Here is a 22,949-nt window from a genome sequence, read left to right as displayed (position 1 = left end):
TTTTTTTTTTGCCAAAACCCACCCAGATATGGATATAATTCATGCCCTGATGCTGGATTTCAGAAAAGAGCAGCATGTCCGTCTGAAATAGTAGAGATTGAGGGAAGCATGCACCTTTCAAGAGGAGAGTATCAGTAAAGGAGGGCTCTACTGTTGAAGAGCTACATGCCCCTATAAATGCAGTCATCTCAATGAGCTTAAAGGGTTAGTTCCCCCAAAACCCCATGATTTACTCACCCTCAAGTCATCCTGTGTGTGACATTCTTCTTTCAGACGAATAAAATTTAAAAGAGTTATATTAAAAAATTCCTGGCTCTTCTAAGCTTTATAATGGCAGTAAATGGTTGTGTCATTTATGAAGTCCATAAAAGTGCATCTGTCCATCTTAAAACTGCTCCACACGGCACAAGCATATGTAGCACAAGTCGACATGTGTACCACTGACCGCCGGAAGCTAGTTATTTTAGTCTAAGTTTTAAATATTGATATTTATCTTCAGAAAGCCTTTATTAACCCCCGGAGCCATGTGGAGCAGTGAGTAAATCATGGTTTAATTTTTCTTTTTGGGTGAACTAACACTTTAAAGGTGAACTATGTAGTATTTTTGCAGTAAAATATCCAAAAACCACTAGGCCGGTGTTATATATCTTGTACAGTTGAGTACCTACAATATCCCAGAAGTTTCTAACTATTTGTAAATTGTAAGAAAATTGCTATTTTAACTAAGGACGGGGACGTTTCAGCATTGCATTTGAGGAAGTCGCCTGTCAATCGCGTCATATCTGCGTTACCCTCGGTTTCGGCTTTTATTTCGCAGGAGCGCTTTACTTTTAGACATGTGAACAAGTGAACGCACGGAGTAAAGTCATAACATCGTTTTGAACACACTTAAATGTATCTAATATGATAAACAGAGCTGCATTACCTCAAAATCATAACCGGAAGAGCGGATCTGTGCAGGCGCCCGGCGACTGTGTCCCGTCCCGTCAGAATAAAAGTCCCGGTATTCGCGAGGCGGGTATTTGTTTAACAATCCAGCTGTGCTCAGGTCCACAACACTCGGTCCTGCTCTGCTTTAGACTACAGTAATGTTAATAACCGCATGCATGAACATGATTTCTGCCCGAGTCCTATTTTTCACCGGCTCTGATGAGAAGACCACATCTCCCAAGATGCTGCGCTCACACTTTGCGTCATCAAACTACGATTTGTTTAGAATAGGCGCCCTCCAGTGGACGAAAGCTGCATAGTGCACCTTTAAGGCAACAAGCATGTTGCAATTACTGTTGTTGGCCTTACCCAGATGACTTAAACGATCATGTTGCCAATACCCAGATAAGCCATGAGCAATAAGCATGTTCACGATATTAATCGGAAATCATTTCAGCTGATTGAGCTTGTTGAATCAGCGTCAGAGCCGTCAGTGAGAGAGATTGCTCTGATTGACCGTTCAGCTTAGCAAACCGATGCATATATGGCTAGAAGTTTGTTTAGAACAACTTGGTTCCTGCACTTTTTGTCCCATATCAGCTCAGTCTGTCTGCTGCTATAATTCAGATGCGTTTGCCCATAGAAATTCATTAAACGACTGTAAAGTGACTGGCGGATGTTTTCGTGTGCAATTTGTTGCTGATTATTTTCTTTAACGATTACTATCGATTACTTGTTGCAGTCCTCACTATCCATATTATCGTGAACTCAAACGAAATAGAATTAGTATTTTAACTAATTTGTATGATATAATTTTCCCCTGTGTGTGTGTGTGTGTGTGTGTGTGTGTGTGTGTGTGTGTGTGTGTGTGTGTGTGTGTGTGTGTGTGTGTGTGTGTGTGTGTGTGTGTGTGTGTGTGTGTGTGTGTGTGTGACCTGGTAATCCCTACGTTGTGGGGACAAAATGTCCCCACAAAGATGGCAATATCCGAAATCCTTGTCCTTGTGGGGAGATTTTTAGGTCCCCATGAGGAAAACATCTTATAAATCACACAGAAGGAGTTTTTTTGAGAAAGTAAAAATGCAGAATGTTTCCTGTGATGGGTAGGTTTAGGGGTAGGGGCAGTGTAAGGGGATAAGATGTCCAGTTTGTACAGTATGAAATCCATTACGCCTATGGAAAGTCCCCATAAAACATGGAAACACGACATGTGTGTGTGTGTGTGTGTGTGTGTGTGTGTGTGTGTGTGTGTGTGTGTGTGTGTGTGTGTGTGTGTGTGTGTATGAAAGCCCACTGTTGCCAAAGTGCATATGTTTTAAAAGGTTTATGTTTACGGTATTTTATGTTTATTGAGTTATTCTGTTTAATGTGTGTACTCGTGCTGTGTGTAAACCGGTCTGGTTTAAACTAAAAGCTGGAAAGGTTTCTCATGCTGAGAGACATGCAGCATGATCTTCATCATAAAAGTTTATGTAATTAGAACTAATTAAATTTGTGTGGTCTGATCGATGTGACTTGTTGAGTCGATATTTACATCCATCAGATTCACATGACAGCTCTATAGAACATTACCCAATTATAGGAATGGTGTATGCTACGACTATTTCTACAAATACCTGGCGATTATTTTAAAGACTGAAATTTTTTTTTCTTCTAATTTTTGCAGTGGCTCTCTACCTATGCAGAGGTATTGAGGATCTCGGACCCTGGAAAACACACCAGCTATCCACAGAACCTTGTCTAGAAACATCGTAAGTCATTTCCCTCAGATATCATTATCAACAATGCTTCTCTGCTGATTTTCAGTCAGATATTATTAAAAGAGCTAGCTGGCACTTCCAGTTGGTTCCATGAACTATAGAGAGACTAATGACTAATATCTGTGATGTTTGTTCACTGTAATATTTAACAGTAATAAAAGCTATTAGCTACTTACTTAATTTAATTAATTAAAAAAACAACGAATTTAATCATGTAATTAAACAAATCAATTGTTATCAATAAACATACTGCACAACTGAGCTTTATACTGTTAACATTAAAACATGGAAGAAAAATTGTGATTACTTTAAAAAATATAGTAATATCTGTCACATTAAACCAAACTAATTTTGACAGGTTGCCGTTAAGACCTTTGTGTTTCTGTGTTTATGATAAGATAGTTTTTCTCAAATGAAACGGTAAAATGTTCATGAGTGGCTCTGGAGATAAAGTTCATGCATTCATGTCCTCATATGAGACGGCAGAGATGGAAACTGGAAACGCATAACTGTTGTGTGCGATTCAGTGTGTGTGGCAAATGAAACCGCATGTTTGTGCCATTTATTCACACAGAGAAACGCAGGGTTCATATTTAAATCTTTTAAGTCTTTTTGCTGTTTAATATTCACAGACACTAGTCTTTATCACCAGATGCGTTCTCAGGTACCGTTATTAGGGACTGACTGATGACTTAATGTGAATCTGATGTGTAGTACCGACATAATTCGGCCGGTGCTCTTAAAAGTGCAGAGTTTGGTACCCATCCCTATTCCCTACAGCCAGGGTTACCCTTGGGGAAAAAATACCACAATGCCGTGAGAACAACAGTATTAGTAAAGCAAACAGTTGACAATACAGTATTAACTAACACGACAACCGTTTTTGAAAACTAAGCATTTCAGACAAAAAAAGCATATAACTATATGTTGCAACCACCACTCCCCCACCAGCATGGTATTAATTGTGAGACTTAAGACGTACTAACAATAATGACTATACGACAATTCACCATGACGTCACCACAGTAATAAACGTTCTTCCGGGTGGCAAAAGCCGAAGCGTTCCTATGGCAAAGCTAGTAAATTGCTTGGGATTCAGACATAGTTAACATGATTATTGAGGAACTGATTAACTAATTCAGGCGATAGCAATACATGAAATGCCTAACCTTGCTCCAGTAGATGTAGCGCTAGTCTAATACTATAATTTTTAAATGAGCTTCAGCCTACATTGAGTAGTTATTTTAGTGACTGTTGCTGTTTGACTTACAATATGTTAGGCTATTGTAGATGGTCTGTTTCCCTGTTATCTAACTAAAAAGGTTATGATGGTTTTCTGTTGCTCGGTCGGGGTCGGAGATGGCACAGACGTGAGCTTCTGATGGTCAAAAGGATAGCGTGCTGTAGACTAGCGCTACTCTGCTAACGTTAGGCATTCACTCAAACTAAACTCCTGGTGATGATGAAGCCAGTGTGGTACAAGCATCAATCATCCATCAGCCGACAACTATGTTTTGCTTTTCCTATTTCTTCCATTGACATTCGATCAGTAGCCTACATGACACTAGAAGTTCAGTCTCTTCCTTTTACTTCAGGCAGTGACTGGCAATGAGTTCGATCTTTAAAAGAGATCTAAAGTTTACTAATATTAGTCTCGCATTTCCCCTGCTGAAGATAATTATGCTCTGCTATGATTTTGTAGATGGACCGTTTTGAGAATACTTTTCTGTTGCGCCACTTTTGACGACGTCCACTCGCTTTAGCCTCCTCACCCACAGGTTTTGCTGGATATATTTACCTTTTTCTGAAGGAAATCAATACAATCCTACACCTTTTGGTGTATATCTGATGGCGCAACCCCAAACACAAAACGTTTTCATCATAGTTTCAACTTTAATAAATGTTCTTAACTATGTAACTGTTTACAGTCGCCGCCTGGGTCTCTTCACTTTGTCAGCAGAAGCCGCTCGTGATCTGCCACCCGGAAGTACACTGTTTAAAAACATTCTGAAATGCCTTATTGTTGACTTTTAATTGCAAAGTTACTTGTATATTAGTTCACTGTCGCTAACACTTTATTTTGATGCTCCCCAAAAGACGTTCTATGACTATAAGTACATTTTCAACAACATGTCAACTTATTCTATTAACTCAATAATCCCTAACCTAACAGTCTACTTATTCTCTAAAGAGAGTTGTTGCTGTTCCTTATAGTTAGTATAATGTCTAAAGTGGACTACTGAAATAAAGTGTAATCAGAAGCATTATAGAGTTTTTCTCAATTGCTCAATCACAGCTCTCAAAACAATTAACACAGCTAACTGAACAAAAAGTTCAACTTTACTGCATAATGAAGCATTGTATAATTTTTTTCTGACAGTGCATTTTTTAAAAGTAAATGCTTTCATCAAAACAACAGGTGTGTTCTCTCTTGATTTTATAAAGTATTCATCTATATACAAACACACTAATGAAAATGCATGTTTATTGTACATGGTTCAGTATCCCCACAGGCCTCTTCTGTTGTGGTTGGTGGTATTGTTTAACAATGACGTGCTCTTATTCCATTGAAAAATAACTTGTTCATCCACCTTGGTGTTCGTAAACTTGAATTCTGAAGCATGTTTGGACATTTGCAGAACTTTTCACTCTGTCTCAAGGCTGGCTCAAAACTAAAAATGTACACTGTCAGCAATCACAGTACAGGGGTGGCGTGGCGAACATCGGTCCTGGAGAGCCACAGTCCTGCATAGTTTTGCTTCAACCCTAATCAAACACACCTAAACAAGCCATGTCACAATGTAAGATATTAATGTCAGACTGTACGATAGTCAAGGTGCGCTAAAAACGGACCCACACAAGAAAACTCGTCCGGAGTTTTATATCATCAATAAATGCCGCGTTCGGTGACAGTGAGCTGCATCACACGCAGGACTGAAATGCTGGCTACAAAGAAATCTCTAGCTCTCGTTTTGGTCATAGTTTGTCTTGAAAAACCGAGATATTTGACGATCGTCGTAGGAGAAGTCACACTGCAGAATTAAGCGCCAAATCTTCTGAGACTGATCTTCAATCTTCAAAACACAGCTGGAGTAGATTGAGTCCATCCACACTAGAGGATGGATACCCGACCCGAGCCCGACGGGTTCCGACGGTACCCGACGGGTCGGGCCGGGTTCGGACAGATATTTAGAAATGACGTTCGGGTTCGGGTCGGGCTCGGTCACGTCAGCGCGAAAAGGCATTGAACCTTTTAAATTTAAAACTGATTATTATGCAAGTAGCCAATGGGCCTGTTTAACTTGATGCAATGGTTTGTTTTTGTGATTAAAATACATGCATTATATAACCCTAACATCCGTTTTCCTGCATGCGGAAATTTGTTTATGTCGCCGTGACAACAACTCGCAACACGTGCGTGCATATTGCCCGCGGCATCCCTGTCATTCCAGTGAGCGCAACTTTGGCGCTGCTGGCAGCAGGACAGCCTTGAAGCCATCCGCAGTTGATGCAATCCTTTTTCTACATAAAACCTTGATTAGCCTAAACTTTGATGGATAGATTATGTAAATAGATCCCATGTTGCAGTTTAGGAAACATACAGTTTGAGAAAATTGGTAAGATGACTTTCATTTCAATAAGCATTTAAATTGTGTTACGTTAATGTTTTGTTCTGTTAGCTTGGGCCATTTTTAGCAGACCTTTGTTCATTTAATTTCAGTTGGCTATTTGATTGGGCTCTGTGTAACGTTTGATGCCCCGTGTGCGCGCTGATGCGCTCGTCTGTAAACATTTCAGAATGCCTTCCTTACAGTTGCTTAATAAAAGCGGGATTTCCACACAAACAAACGTGCGTGTCATTAGTATATGAGGGGAAAAAATAGATTTTAACTGTCGGGCTCGGGTCGGGCTCGGACATAAATATTTGAATGCCTGTCGGGCTCGGGTCGGGTTCGGTTACTGCTCTGTCGGACGCGGGTCGGGCTCGGACAGAAAAATGCAGCCCGATCCGCACTCTAATCCACACCCCCAAACCTTCACAGTCGATTTCTCTTCATTAGTTAAAGTAACATTAGACAGTTTTGATTTATTGCTGTCTAATGGTTGATGATATTGTTATTATTTTACATTTGCGTCAGCAAACTTCAAGCACTTGTAAGTATATAATAGGCTACTTAATCAAAGGATTAAACAACTACAAGCCAAGTATACTTATAGAATACTTAATTATACTTCTAAGTACATCTTGACCAAAAGATTGAGTACATGTTTAGTCTAAATATACTTAGACTTTTCGGTCAGTATAAATTAAATATACTTAAGTGCAATTTTAAGTATATTTTCAAGAAGTACATAAAAAAGTAGACAAAGTATACTTTCTTATTTTTAGTTTAAAATAGGAATACTAATAGCACACTTACTTTCACAAGGGTTCTCGCTTATTCTTATTCTTGTTTTATAACAATGTTTGTTAATTTATATATATATATATATATATATATATATATATATATATATATATATATATATATATATATATATAGCTAATGCAATTGTGAAAACCATTCGAAAAATTGCATTTCCTGATATTTACAGAGTTTTGTTTGTTGGTACGTTTTTTGCTTTTTGTAAAATCTAAGAGCTGCAAATGTTTGTTTTTTTCTTCCCTGACATAAAAATTTTGGTTGGCTTTATAAACTGTTGTGGACACATTGGATAATTGCGTGAAACATGTTTTGAGAGAACTTAGTTTCTAATTAACTCTTTCCCCGCCAGCGTTTAAAAAAAAAGTTGCCAGTCACCGCCAGGGTTTTTGACAATTTTCACCAAAATGTAGCCCATAGAATATTTTGTTTAATGAATATCTGAGCATGCAATATATCAAAATAAAGAGCTGACCCTCTTCTTTTAAACAAAAAACCCCGTTTTATTCCAGGTTCATGCATTCCTTTTTTATCAACACTTGAACATGGGTAGGTTTCATAAAAAAAGCAACATTTTGAACAAAAAGCTGAAAAAATCAAATTTTTGTGAAAGACTGTTTCCAGATCAGATTCAGAGCGATGATCAAACACAGATGGAGTAGATCGAGTCCATCAACACCCCTAATGCTTACACAGTCCTGTAGCTCGTCCTGGGTCTACATTTTATTCAGGAACATTAGATAGTTTTGATTCATATGCTGTTAAATGAGGATTATCTCGTTATTTTTAATATGCATATGATTACATGTGATCACTCTTCCTCACGTGTGTTTTGATCAGGAGATTCAGTACTCATTCAGAAAATGCGCAATAGCGCCCCCTAGCGCCCGACAGTGAAAACACGGAAACCCGGAAAATTCCGTTATTGGCCTGGAAGCGTTTTCTCACAAATAACGGAAATTTCCGTGTTTGGCGGGGAAAGAGTTAAATAAATAAAAACTGTTCACTAGGCCCAACAATCAGGTGTAACATCAACAAGAGGAGGAGGTATTGCACTGCCAGATAAGGCTGATGAATTCCTCAAGAGCACATTTTAAAGCAAAAAGATGGACAAAAAGTGCTTCCAGGATATGTAAAACTAGGCAGATTTGCTTGACTATTATTATCAAAAAGCTCAATTTTGCCAACATCTTCTGCAGCCGCTAGGTCTGCTCGTGCCTTGTATTAAATTCTTCAGCTAAATCATTAAGTCTTTTAAAAAGTCCACAGATCTGAGCTGTTGCACTCCACGTCCTCCTCTCTGCTCTCATTCTCTGAGTGCATCAAAAATGAGTCACGTATGTGATCGAATGCAGTGCATTAGTGCTCATGAATTTAGCATGCAGATCAAGACTGTTAAATCTGAACTTTACTGAGTGATACTCATGAACTCATGCTATTTATAGCTCGGGTCAAACCACCACATGGGACATTGATGGGTTGGTCGATGATGTCATGGGGCATTACTTCACTGCTGGGATTTCATTTTGCTAAAAATTAAGAAATGGTAGAGTAAAGGCTTACGCTTATGGTACAATAACCTTATCTATTTCATCAGGAACATTAAAAACAATGTAATGACTGTCAAAAAGCTATCTTTGTCTCTACATGTACATTACATTTAACCATAGCAGATGCTTTTATCTACTTGGTTTTTTGTTTATATCTGAAAATGGCTAAAGACTCAGCAGCTCGGGTTGAGTTAGGCAGGTAAAGGTGCCGTTTACCTGCAGAACATAAGATTCTGGAGGGCACATAAGAAATTCCAACCAAATTGTTTATCATCGACTTAAGGAACAAGCTGTTTGGTACAAACATCACCTCCACCATGTGTTTTTTATTCCCTGAAGACTAGACTCACTAGCTTTACTTTTTCAAAGAGATTTTAGATGAATGGCAAAACACTCAGAGACTGTAGTTCTTAGCTCAAAAACAAATGCTGGGAATCGGATTTGCTCACACAGACACTCCTCCAGAGATAGTAAGGAGGAAAAAAATGACAAAATCATAATGTTCAATATTGTGGCTGCAGAATGTATTAGATTAAGGCTTTTGTTTTACTCAATAATGTGCATGCTTATTAACTGGAATCTCAAGAATGAAAATGTATGAGACCACTGGTCACAAAATGTATATATATATATTTTTTTTGAATGCCATCGTCATACAATAAAACCTCAAAATACTTTACCTACATATAAATACTGTCAGAAACGTGTTAGACAGTACTAGGTTTAGCTGAAGATGCTGGCCAGCAACTTGTAGTAGGAGGCAAAGACTGTGATTTTGCCAGGTAGGATGTGTTCCTGGATCAACATTTTTTTGTTGTTGTCTGTCCTGGAACAGTGTGAGATTGTATGCATGCCCCTTTAGTCTTCGTTTACAGTTTTTCTCAATTCATTTGACACATTTCTCCAAAAACTCTGGCCAGTGTTCTCAAAACAGTTATCATGGTAATCTGAACACTTTGTAATTGTCCTAAACAGGTTGTACATTTTCCTTAATTTCATGCAAATTACAAATCACATGTATCATTTTCTCAACAGTCCAAACAGTTCATACAGCCAAATCTTTAATGTGCCAGGGGGGAAAAAGCAATTGCAGCTTTCTTTAATGATTATACAAACAACACAATCGTTTGTGCACCATTTTTACAAACACAAGAAACAAAAACTGTAACGTGTTAAATTCTCAGTTGCACTTGGAAGGTTCTCAATTAGCCCCAAATAAATATATGCCAAGTTAGTAATACACACAACACAGGAAACGCTCATTTCCTAATTGTTTACACAGCTATCTCAATTACAAAAACTATAAAAGGGGAATTGGAAAAACAACAACAACAAAGAAGAATGGGGAAAAGAAGAGGTGTAAGAGTGAGAGGTTTTGGAGAGGATAGAGGAAGATGAGAGGAACAGTGTAAAAGATAAAAGAGATGAGGGGAAAGGAATAGATGTAGGAGATGGAGCAAGAAGAGGATGTAGGAAGAGGGATAGAGGGAGAAGAGATGGTAGAGTCAATGATATTAGTGGAAAGAGCATGAGAAGAAAATATAAGACGACACGGACAGAGGGGAAAGGGAGAGCAGGGTGTAAGAGGAGAGAGGAGAGATAGAAGGACAGAGTAAAGACGGGTTTCAAATGAATCAGAATCGCCTTAATTGACCATGTCATTAATTACGGTCTTTCCTTCAGGGAAGCTGGACATAAAGATTGTGCCACAGTCAACAAAGCTGCTGTCCTGGGGCCGAACTACACAGAACGTTTCACAGGCAGGACTTGTACTAAGCCAGGATTAGGCTTTAGTTCAATTAGGATATTTAAATAGGTTTTAAAAATGTGCATTACTGGTGTGCATCTCGAGACAAAACAATGGCACTGACATATTTTAAGAGATGTCAGTGCAGGTTGCTTTCAGTTAAACCAGCTCAAACATGCATTTTAATCTGGGACTAGCTAGGGCTGGGCGATAAATCGATTTTATGGATTAATTCGAGTTCCCTTTCGAGAGAGGTTCCTCGTATTACGTATGGGAAAAACTCCTTTTCTCGAGAATGTGAAGCAAAATTTTATTAATAAAGGTATCTATGTAAAGCGCAGTGAGCTGCACGGCCATAGCCCAGCGCGAGGAGCGCTCTGGTTGGCCGGGCCGCGGCAACTGCAGGAACCTATGGTGAGGCGGCTGAGAGGAACGAACCAATGGGGGGCGTTCCAGAAGCCCGCCGAAAAAGGTGCTTATATTTGCATACAGGAGGCTATATAAGACCCTAATTCGCCATAGGTGTCAGATTTTATCTCCTTCAGCGATACCTTCGCTGATCTCCGGAAGAAGCACCGCCGTTGAAAAGGCACCAGCGGAACCTGCAGCTGAGGACGACGGACTCCCTCTCCGCCTTCTCTGCCGTTCCAGCTACGCCATCCGGCGTTATATATCCTTTAAACTGTGTCTATGTTGAGTGTTGTAATGTGTTTGTGTGTGTGTTGCCGCTGCAACGCCACTTCTAGAGCTTACAGGCTTGTTCTATTCGAGGACTCTCTCGTTCCGCCGCGTCGTTAAGCGCCGCGGAAAGACGGAGCTCTTTCTCACTCTCCCTCTGCTCTCGTCCCGTCGCGCTGAATAGCGCCGCGGAAAGAGAGAATGTTAGAGGACATGAGCACACTCAAGCCGAAGCTCTCTTCACTCTGCTGCCGCCGCGGCTCTTCTTCCGCCGCTGCCGCAGAGTTGTCCTCACTCTTCTCTCATTCCGTCGCGCTACAGCCGCGGACAGAGAATACTAGAGTGAATAGGCGAACTCGAGCCGAAGCTCTCGTCACTATACCGTCGCGCTGAGGAGGCGCCGCGGACAGACGGAGCTTTTCCTCACTCTTCCTCTTCTCTAGTTCAGTCGCGATATCGCCGCGGACAGAGAATACTAGAGTGAATAAACTAACTCGAGCCGAAGCTCTCGCCGTGCTGAAGAAGCGCCGCGGACAGAGTTTTTCCTCACGCTTCCAATTCTCGTTCAGTCGCGCTGTCGCCGCGGACAGAGAATACTAGAGTGAATAAACAAACTCGAGCCGAAGCTCTCGTCGTGCTATAAGCGCCGCGGACAGAGTTTTTCCTCACGGTTCCAATTCTCGTTCTGTCGCTCTATCGCCGCGGACAGAGAATACTAGAGTGAATAAACTTACTCGAGCCGAAGCTCTCGCCGTGCTAGAAGCGCCGCGGACAGAGTTTTTCCTCACGCTTCCAATTCTCTCGTTCTGTCGCTCTATCGCCGCGGACAGAGAATACTAGAGTGAATAAACTTACTCGAGCCGACGCTCTCGCCGTGCTAGAAGCGCCACGGACAGAGTTTTTCCTCACGCTTCCAATTCTCTCGTTCTGTCGCTTTATCGCCGTGGACAGAGAATACTAGAGTGAATAAACAAACTCGAGCCGAAGCTCTCGTCGTGCTATAAGCGCCGCGGACAGAGTTTTTCCTCACAGTTCCAATTCTCGTTCTGTCGCTCTATCGCCGTGGACAGAGAATACTAGAGTGAATAAACAAGCTCGAGCCGAAGCTCTCGCCGTGCTATAAGCGCCGCGGACAGAGTTTTTCCTCACGCTTCCAATTCTCGTTCTGTCGCTCTATCGCCGCGGACAGAGAATACTAGAGTGAATAAACTTACTCGAGCCGACGCTCTCGCCGTGCTAGAAGCGCCACGGACAGAGTTTTTCCTCACGCTTCCAATTCTCTCGTTCTGCCGCTTTATCGCCGTGGACAGAGAATACTAGAGTGAATAAACAAACTCGAGCCGAAGCTCTCGCCGTGCTAGAAGCGCCACGGACAGAGTTTTTCCTCACGCTTCCAATTCTCTCGTTCTGTCGCTCTATCGCCGCGGACAGAGAATACTAGAGTGAATAAACAAGCTCGAGCTGAAGCTCTCGCCGTGCTAGAAGCGCCGCGGACAGAGTTTTTCCTCACGCTTCCAATTCTCTCGTTCTGTCGCTCTATCGCCGCGGACAGAGAATACTAGAGTGAATAAACTAACTCGAGCCGAAGCTCTCGCCGTGCTCATTCTACTGCCGTCGTGCTGAAGCGCTGCGGACAGAGAATACTAGAGTAAGTTAGACGAGCGAGCTCGGGCTGTTGGGTATGTCAAGAACAATGTCGCTGCAGCGCTCGCTTACTGCCAAGGAAGTTGTAATGGCTGCCTTGTCATGATAGCGCGCGCGCGCCCCTTCCACAGCGCGTTGCTGACTAGAGCGCGACTTACGTCATAGCACGCGCTCACTGTCAGAGCATAAGGGCGTCAATGGCTGCCAAGCTAAGCCCTTTTTTCACTCTATCACTTCCAGTCCCCTTTATTCAGGCGGCTGGAAAGGTTTTTACACTGTAGACAAAGTGTCCACTACACAGTGTGCACCCCTACATAAGCACTGTTAATTCAGCCTCACAAAATCACAAATAAATCCCGCCGCGGCCGGATTACACCATATAAAGTCAACTAGCCTTATTGCAGTCAACTAGCCTGTGGTCAAACACGCTTGTCTGCATGCGCGCTTTCAGTCTAGACTAGAACATAACGGCATTGTGGAATGGCTCACATACCACCCGCACTTCCTTACATTCTCCCAGTTCCCTTAAGTTAAGTGACTGGAGATGAAATATTGCAGTCAACTAGCCTGTGTTAAACACGCTCGCCTGCACACTAATGCTGTGTGCGTTTACCCCTGTGGATTTGCTCACTGGTTTGCACCGTGGGTATTCTACGTAGGTTGTGCGCCACTGCACATTGTTTACACTACACACAAAAGAGCTTTCTAGGTAGGAAATGTGCCCACTTTACAGTCTGCACTCCTGCACCCAAGCACTTTTCACAAAGTTCACTCTCGCACACACAATATAAATGTGAGGCGTGCGCCCACTGCAAAGCCTGCACCGCCAAAACTAACACTATCCCCACAGTGTTACAAGCAGTGTTACAGCACAAGCAACCCGGCTAACAGGCCCCTATTACTAAGCGGCCAGCCCCCGAATCTAATTCAACCCCTGGCTTCACGAGCCCAGGCCTGGCAGGCCATTCCTGGTATATAATATTGGGTGTTGAACATATAAAACGAGGTTCTCGCTACAGTTTTGCTCGCAGACCCCGCGATTCAAGCCGTGGTCGAGCCCTCAGTAAGAAACAGTGTCAGTCACGTGCTTTTCGCTGAGGCATTGAAACTGTTAAAGGAGAGAGCGGCGGAAACAGTACACCCGACGCTAGCGAGTCAGGTTTTTACTGTCGCTAATTCCTCATGCCGAAAATGGATGGCGGTCTCAGGCCCATTTTCCAGGCATCTGAACAAAGCACTTATGACACGCTCGTTTCAAGGTGCTGACGGTGAAACAAATCCTCGCGCACATTCGCCCCGGGGATTGGGTTTTCTCAATAGATCTGAAAAACGCATACTTCACGTTACGATAACCCCCTCTACAGGGCATTCTTGAGATTCGCCTTCGAGGGGCAGGCTTATCAGTACAGTCATTGTCATAGACTCAAGACTCAACGAGCGTCTTACGGCATAAGAACCACCACGTCTTGATAGCGTACATAAAATCGCTAGGGCAGCCGAGATCAGACTCTCTTCACTGCATGGCTAAGCATCTCCTTTTATGGGCAGAGCACAATCTGAACTCCCTAAGGGCGGCTAACGTGCCAGGTATTCTGAATCAGGGTCCGGACATGTTATCCAGAGGACCCATGTCCCCAGGGGGATGGTCCCTTTACCCGCAAACGATTCAGCTCACACAGCACACGGTGCCCAATATTTTTTCTGCAAACGCAGGGATGCCCTGGCCCATGTTGGCCCAGACTCCCTCTATATGCTCCCTCCGATCGCGATCCAGCTGCAAGCCTGTGCTTTTTAATAGCCCCACTTTGGAAGAACCGCACATGGTTCTCCAAACTGTTTCAGCTGTCAGACACAGCCCCATGGCCTATTCCGCCAACGAAAGGGAAAATCCGGCATCCCAATCCCGAGCTGTGGGCCCTCCACGTATGGCCCATCAACGGTATCCGGGAACCTCTCTGACAGGTTATGAACACTATTTCGGAAGCTAGAGCCCCTGCTATCTGGCAGCTCTGCTTTGAAGTGGTCAGTGGTTTTCTAACCAGTGTTCTACGCGAAACATCGACGCACACTCATGCGAACTGGCGGAACTGCTCGCTTTCTCCAAGAGCTAATGGACGCGGGTCGTCCCCCCTCCATACTCGGGGTGTGTGTCTCCGCCATAGCAGCTAGCCACGCTCCGATCGCGGCACATTCACTAGGGAAAAGTGATCTTATTGTGTGTTTTCTTAAAGGGGCCAGGAGATTCAGCCCGCCTTGCCCCTACCTCGGTCCCTATTTGGGACCTCGCCATGGTTTTGGAGGCCGTGAAGGGTTCCCCCTCCTAACCACTTCAGACCACGAGCTTGAAGCACATATCACTCAAAACCGTTTTTCTGCTGGCTGTGGCCTCGGTTAAGCGAGTGGGTGGCTTACCTGCACTCTCCGTGAGCCCTTCCTGTCTTGAGTTTGGGTCCAGCAACTTCAAGGTTGTGCTCAAACCGAGGCATGGTTTTATGCTGAAAGTGCTATCAACCCCTTCAGTATGCAGGTCTTTTCACTGCTTAACCCGCGTCTCAGAGAGAATAAGACGCAAACCTATTCTGCCCAGTCAGAGCATTGAGATTGTATCTAGAGCGCTCCGCCCCCTTCAGGCAGTCGGATCAGCTCTTCATTGCTTCGGTGGCCGCACTAAAGTTTGTGCTGTCATGAAACAGACTCTCACACTGGATAGTGGATGCAGTCCCACTAGCATATAGGTCTAGGACCTAACCTGTCCTACAGGCATTCAAGCCCACTCCTCTAGAGGCATGGCCTCATCTTGGGCTTGGTCGTGTGGCATTTCTTTGGAAGATATCTGTGCGGCGGCAGGCTGGGCCTCTCCGTCCACTTTTATCAGATTCTACAAGTTGGAGGTTCCAGCTCTACAAGCAGGGCTTCTCTCCATCTAGGCTCTTTCTAGACCCTGACAAACAGATTGCCTTATGTTTTGGCCTGTACACATTAGCCCTCAAGCACTTATTCATTCATCATAAGATCCGACTATGTCCGATCAGCTGTTCAAACGAACCGACTCTTCCGGTTCTTCATTCCCCTTATAAGCCGCCTCTGTCGGTGTCTCTGGGGTTTATAACATGTGCTTTGGGTATACTGGGTCAGTCAGCACACACGGCGCTTTACATTGTGTTCCCATACGTAATACGAGGAACCTCTCTCGAAAGGGAACGTACTCGGTTACTTTCGTAACCTCGGTTCCCTGAGAGAGAGGAGCGAGTATTACGTTCCGTGCCGTGCCGTGTTTATGCTTCTCAGGTATCGCTTCAGTCGATCTTAAAACCTGACACCTATGGCGAATTAGGGTCTTATATAGCCTCCTGTATGCAAATATAAGCACCTTTTTCGGCGGGCTTCTGGAACGCCCCCCATTGGTTCGTTCCTCTCAGCCGCCTCACCATAGGTTCCTGCAGTTGCCGCGGCCCGGCCAATCAGAGCGCTCCTCGCGCTGGGCTATGGCCGTGCAGCTCACTGCGCTTTACATAGATACCTTTATTAATAAAATTTTGCTTCACATTCTCGAGAAAAGGAGTTTTTCCCATACGTAATACTCGTTCCTCTCTCTCAGGGAACCGAGGTTACGAAAGTAACCGAGTACGTTTTTAGTTTACGACGATTTTTGTGAATGAAAATCGGTTTTCTCTTTCAAATCCGCCGACGCTCCCCTCTGGGCTCCCGTAATGGCTCAGCCCTCCCCGCGCGCGTTTGCCACAGAGGTACACAAACAACAAGGATCGCGTCTAACAACATACAGTGTCATTCGTAATTGGTTCAGTTTTTCACAGAACAATTAACAATACCCCGCTGCAAAGTGTGTTTGAAGTCTGAACGGAACCGCGCTAGGCGCTACTCATTTAAAGCTGCGCTGACACGAACGCAGCGCGAGCTCACACACGGGCCAATCTCGTGACAGACACAATACACTGCAGCGCTGGTGATCCAGTGAGAGAGCGTTTAAATTCACCACAGAATTAATACCATCACTACTGTGATCTAGTGGAAGCGGTCGGCGCAGAATTCTGTTATAAACCACAGATATCAGATCAAACAGAGCTGAGCGAAGGTTAGGGGTTTCAGTCACAAAACACCAACATTCACCATGATTTACTGTAGTAAAACCACATGGATTTAATGTTGTTGTTGTTGTCATTATTTATCTCAGGATTCGTACAACCTTTTGAGATTGAAATGCAAGCACTTTCCAATGGTTTTCAAGAGCTTCACACTTATTTCCAGCACTTCAAAGCTCTAGATATCCGACTGTAATGTTATTTTTAATGTGATGGTTTGTAAAACTAAAAGTTTAAAGGGGTCTTGTGAAAGAAATAGTCGAATGTTTTTTTAGTTTATTTTTTTAAAATGTGTAATCCATTTTGTAGCATTTTTATTTAAAAAAAGATATGAAATGCCCACCACTATAACCAGCAGAAGAGCACTTATTGATTTATTAGCGATTTCCACTCCCTAATGTATGGAGAAAAGTATGAAGTCACAGTCTCAGGAAAAACTAAACTTTTCTTCAAATTGTGACTAAATTACTGTAAAGTAAAGAGCTCCTTTAATATTCACTGAAGCTGTCGATCAGTTCAGTGTGAGACTATTGAAGAACAATGCTAATCTATATTTAATAATATCATTAGCATATTATTAAATAGCATTACATTTAAATTTTCCCTATACTTTTTTTGCACATTACTGTTGTTAATAAAAGTTAATTTTATCTGCATATCAATTCATAAACCTTTGATATGTATACTGTATATTGCAAAAGATATGGTGCCCATTTATACTGTGGAATAGTCGGGGTTATTCACATGCGGAAAGTTTTGCACCCCAGGTGGCACTTCTACCAAGCTGCAAATATTTAATTTTACCTAAACAAAATAAAGTTAAAACTTGTTTTGAACAATTTCTTTGTCATCTGCAGATTGATTTTAAGTAGGAGGGGGAAAAAAATCGTTTTAAATCGTAAATCGAATTTTTGGTGAAAAAATCGGGGATTTTTTTTTTGGGCCATATCGCCCAGCCCTAGGACTAGCTTAAGACTTGCCTGTGAAACTGGGGGAAAGGCTCTTACATTTTTAAAAACTCCCTCAGCGAAATCCTTTTTCCACAGTGTGATCAGGAGCTAATTAAGCCAAATTGTGTAGTTGTTTGGGACAATTTCCAATTTAACCATTCAGCGTTGGTACAAAAGTAGTTTAGGACATTTAAGGATGGTGTTCCTTTCAGCATTTTCTCCTCTGGGAGATGGAAAGTATATGACCGCAACCCTTATAACCCTATTTTCAATTGATGTAGGAGGCCTGTGGAGAAGTTAAATCACATGGTTAGTTTCAGCATTCGTGGCTTTTTTTCCCACAATGCATGACTCGTGAAAATATATGCTGTGAAGTTGATGAAATACTTTGAACAGATGTAAATGAGAGGCAAGATCTATAAAGTTAATTGATTCAATGATTGCAGTAGATTTATTTTTAATTTTTTTGGGTCAAAACTCATTGTTATACAACTAAACTCTTCATTAAAGAACTGTGACGAACACTATTAAAGAACATGAGGAATATATACTTTCATTAATGTATTTGTGTATCTACAGCTAAATTGATCAAATCAATAGAGAACACACTTGTAGTTTTAGCTTTGATAAATGCATTACTAAAATAAATGCTTATTACGCAGTAAATACTAAACTGTTTTGACAAAGTGGGTTTAGTTTGCTGTGTTAATTGTTTTGAGAGCAAATGTATTCATTTGGAGAAATGTGTCAAATCAATTGGGAAAAACTGTTACCTCATGAAACTCAAAGACACTTCATTCCAGTAATATTGTATTTGTAAATAATGTTGACATGTATAGAACTATATAGTCTCCCATTGTAGCCTGCTTGGTTTTCATTCCTTGCCACAATTGTCTGTGACTTGTATGGGGGATAAAGAATTATGGAACAGCTTTCTAGCAGAAAGGTGGGCGATAATAAGTGATTATGTGTGGCCAACTATGGTGACCTATACTTATATGGGTTAAATGCAGAGAACAAATTCCTACTACACGCACACACACACACACACACACACACACACACACACACACACACACACACACACACACACACACACACACACACACACACACACACGCAGTTGTGGTATTGAGGGTGGAAGAGAGTGCTGGTTATTCACTGCCCCAACTAACCTAAGACTTGAACTAAGTTCTCTCAAACCATTAGGCCATGACTGTACCATGATCTGGATAAATCTGTAAAGCTGCTTTGAAATAGTGAAAAGTTAGCCTGATGTGGTCATACTCAATTATAGTCATAATATGAGTCTGAAACTGCTCCATTGGGCTGTGATTATGGGGCGTGTTTCAACCGAACCAGAACAAGACATAATTTGGACAGACCTACAACCAATCAGAGCAACGAAGCGACGCATTGTCAAATGTCAACAGAGCTCAACTGCACTGTGTTGCCAAGTCCGCATTTTTTTTCCCTGCGCGTTCGCGGGTTGAAGCGACTATTATGTGATAAATAGACCCATGAGTGTGAATTTTAACAGGCAACCTTGCCAAAAAAACACACATTTTACCGCCCAAGCGCCATTTTTCCCCCGGAGAACCCCCCGAGAAGCTACTGTTTAGGGCTAGTAGTTGGCAGGTTTTGTTGTAAAAACTTGGCAACCCTGTCTGCACACGTGCTGGTATCAGGCTGGAATACGCGATCTTTGCCAGTGTTGTAAAAAAATAACATAATTTAATGATACACAGAGTACTTACCCAACATGATCATCATTTCTGAGAGAAATAGTGAAGGTGAATGCAGATCAAGCTCTCCATTTAGGATTCAAACTAATTTAATCCAAGCCCCTTTGATGACGTGATGATTACGTTACTGTTGATAATTACTCCTCTATGGAGTGAGGCCAGACCGAACTGCCCGACCTAAAAATGTTGTGGGCGGGGCTGAGTTCGCCTGGCATCCACGCTAGTGAAAAGTGCAAACCTAGGGCAAAATAACAGTTAACCAAACAGGCAGAGGCTGTGTCTGCCATGTAACCTAGTGAATGTCCATTGGGGAAAAAAGTTTAAAGAAATAAAGTTTAAAGTGTACATAGGAATTTTTGTAGCAATGCTCTTTGAGTCAGCAAAAATACAATACATAAAATCAACATAGAAACCAGCTAACAAACTACCCACAATTCATAGACTACACACAATTCATAGACTACACACAATGAATAGACTTCACACAATAAATAGACTCTTGAGAAACAATTAATGAAGAACAACACAACCCCATGTCAAGTAAATCCACACACTAAGATTTTTAATTTGATACAAATTTAAAATAACATTATTGCATTTAATTCAATTTGGTATTGAATACTGTCCCAAGATTGAGAGTTCACTACATAGACACTACTGTACATTCTGAGACGTTGAAGCATCACTCCACAAACTCCATCAAAGTCTTTTGTTAGAGAGAGAGAGAGAGAGAGAGAGAGAGAGAGAGAGAGAGAGAGAGAGAGAGAGAGAGAGAGAGAGAGAGAGAGAGAGAGTTTAAATGATGGAGTGGTTTAATCCCCAGAGACATTTTATCCAGCCTTCCTGAGAGAGCGTGAGTGTTTGAGTTGATATTTGATGTTTGCCACATGCTCTCCCCTGGGTTTTTCTCACTGATCTATAGAACATACTGCTGGTTCATACAGTCATAGGCAGTCATATGAAGAGCTACTGTATCAAGATTTCCATTGTTTAAAACAATATGGAAGAATCAGACATGAGGTGAAAGAATGTTGTTAACCTCTGGACAATTTAGCATTTTTTTCAACATCCAATATATTTTGGCAAGATACAAGAAGTTGTAAGGAGTGATTATGTTGAAATATCCTGTTGTATAGATATGTGAAATAGCTCTTGTTTGTACACACATTAATTTTTCATGTTTAAATTTTTTTTGTATCCGATCTGGGCCAGTTCAGATTCTAACTGCCCGTTCACTAGCCTATAAATCTAGACCCACCCTAGCGGCAGCAAAACTCTCAAGACAGTTCTGAGCTGTAATCGCCAAACTCTGGTCGGGCCAATCACATTGTGTATAGAGTCGGTGGGCGGGGCTTAACATAATAACGGCCGAGTTGCGCTTGCGTGCTGCCTACTAGTAAACACAGAAACTGGCGAACGGCGGTCTTTCGAATCAGCTTTGACCGCGACTCTGGAAGACTTGGAGTTAAGCTTTTCTCTGAGAAAAGAACAAAGAACGGCACTGAAGTCATTCTTAAAAAGGGAAGATGTGTTCGGAGTTTAGCCGACCGGATACGGTGAATGTTTAATCATCAACTAGCTCTGTTTCACCTTCGTTGCTCTGATTGGTGTAGCGCTATCCTATCGCGTGCAGAGGGAGTTTGAAAGACAACCGTTTATCCGCCCCTCGGATTGAGCTGTCAATGGTGAGTTTCCAGACCAAACATCTTGATGTGAGACTTGCTTGTCAGGCTACCCGTTCACAACAAGAACAATAACTGTAAAGATAACTATAATGATAATCATAGGGTCCACAGTATCCCTTACAAAAGGTTTTATTAAGTATACTTAGTTAAAGTTTAAAGGGTTAGTTCACCCAAAAATGAAATTTCTTTCATTAGTGACTCACCCCAATGTCATTCCTTCCAGCATATTCTCCTCTGAGAGATGGAATCAACAGATTGATTCGTGATTCGTATCGCCAATGTCACGTGATTTCAGCAGTTTGCTAGTTTGACATGCGATCCGAATCATGATTCATGAATCATGACCGTTTGAATCTTTATTTGAGGAACACGGAAGAGAAGACAATGCTGAATAGTCGTATTTTTTGTTATTTTTGGACCAAAATATATTGTCGGTGCTTCAAAAGAGTCTAACTTACCCACTGATGTCACATATGGACTACTGTGATGATGTTTTCATTACCTTCTGGACGTGGACAGTATAGTGTGCATACACTTACATTCAAAGGACAGAAAGCTCTCGGACTAAATCTAAAATATCTTAAACTGTGTCTTAAGATGAACGGAGGTCTTATGGGTGTGGAACTACATTAGGTGGAGTCATTAATGAAATAAATTTCATTTTTGGGTAAACTAACTAATTTAGTGTAATTGTATATACTTTATGTTGTAAGGATAATAATACTAGTAGTATAATATGTTAGTATATTACTTGTAAGTGTACTGTTTCAGTACTACACGTGGGACTACATTGGCCCACGTTTTAGTGTATAAAAGTTAACTTGTGGGAACAGTTTGTGTACAGAACTAGTGTATCAAGAACCAATGAGGTTCATTCTCGTGTTACGCATCTCCTTTGAGCTTTAGCAAGAACCAATGAGGTTCATTCTCGTGTTACGCATCTCCTTTGAGCTTCAGCAAGAACCAATGAGGTTCATTCTCGTGTTACGCATCACCTTTGAGCTTCAGCGAGAACCAATGAGGTTCATTCTCGTGTTACGCATCACCTTTGAGCTTCAGCGAGAACCAATGAGGTTCATTCTCGTGTTACGCATCACCTTTGAGCTTCAGCGAGAACCAATGAGGTTTGTTCTCATGCGTCAAGCAAGTTCGGTTGAGCTTCTGTTTATGTTCACTGATCAAAGTTTATGTGAATAAAAGCTAAACTAAATCTATCCATCATATAAAGCAACAGAGTCTCTTCAGAAAATGTGGACTAAACAGCGCAGTTCATATTGATTAGTTTTACGATCTCTTTATGAACTTTTAGAAGCACCAAGTGTGAGGACTGTCAATCACAGATCTTCATTTGTGCTCCGAAGATGAACGAAAGTCTTATGGATTTGGAACGACATGAGGGCAAGTAAATGATGACAGGATTTGCACTTTTGGTTGAACTAACCCTTTAAGTCACTCTTGACTTGCAATCACAGGCTGGCAGTAGCTCATTTGGGTTTATTTAAATGTCTGTCTTGAGAAACATTGTCTGAGGTGTCATCAGCTGAGAGAGAGTACACTAACGCCCAAGACACTAATGAGACGTATCTGTCATGGTGGATGATTTGCCTAACTAGAATAATTACTGTGTTTCACCCATACATGATAATGAATTCATTATTTATGTTGTGGCTGTATTTTCAATCATCCGATCCAGTATAGAGATGTTGACTTAGAAGGCTTATTATGGGCATAATATA

At 41.8% G+C, this 22,949-nt stretch overlaps 1 protein-coding gene across 4 annotated transcripts in view; it reads left to right on the top strand.

The window, feature by feature from the left end:
* Window positions 1–22,949, top strand: part of frmpd3 (FERM and PDZ domain containing 3) — a 407,976-nt gene that overhangs the window by 181,556 nt on the left and 203,471 nt on the right. For all 4 annotated transcript variants that reach the window (XM_067456884.1, XM_067456881.1, XM_067456882.1 and 1 more), the window contains exon 2: window positions 2,597–2,681. The gene's annotated coding sequence lies outside the window, so the exon portion shown is untranslated. The remainder of the gene's footprint in view (window positions 1–2,596; window positions 2,682–22,949) is intronic.

Source organism: Pseudorasbora parva, chromosome 11 (genome assembly GCF_024679245.1).
Source record: "Pseudorasbora parva isolate DD20220531a chromosome 11, ASM2467924v1, whole genome shotgun sequence".
In the NCBI taxonomy this organism is placed as follows: domain Eukaryota; kingdom Metazoa; phylum Chordata; class Actinopteri; order Cypriniformes; family Gobionidae; genus Pseudorasbora; species Pseudorasbora parva.
Note: the sequence above shows the minus strand (reverse complement) of the source record. Positions and strands in the feature narration are given on the sequence as shown.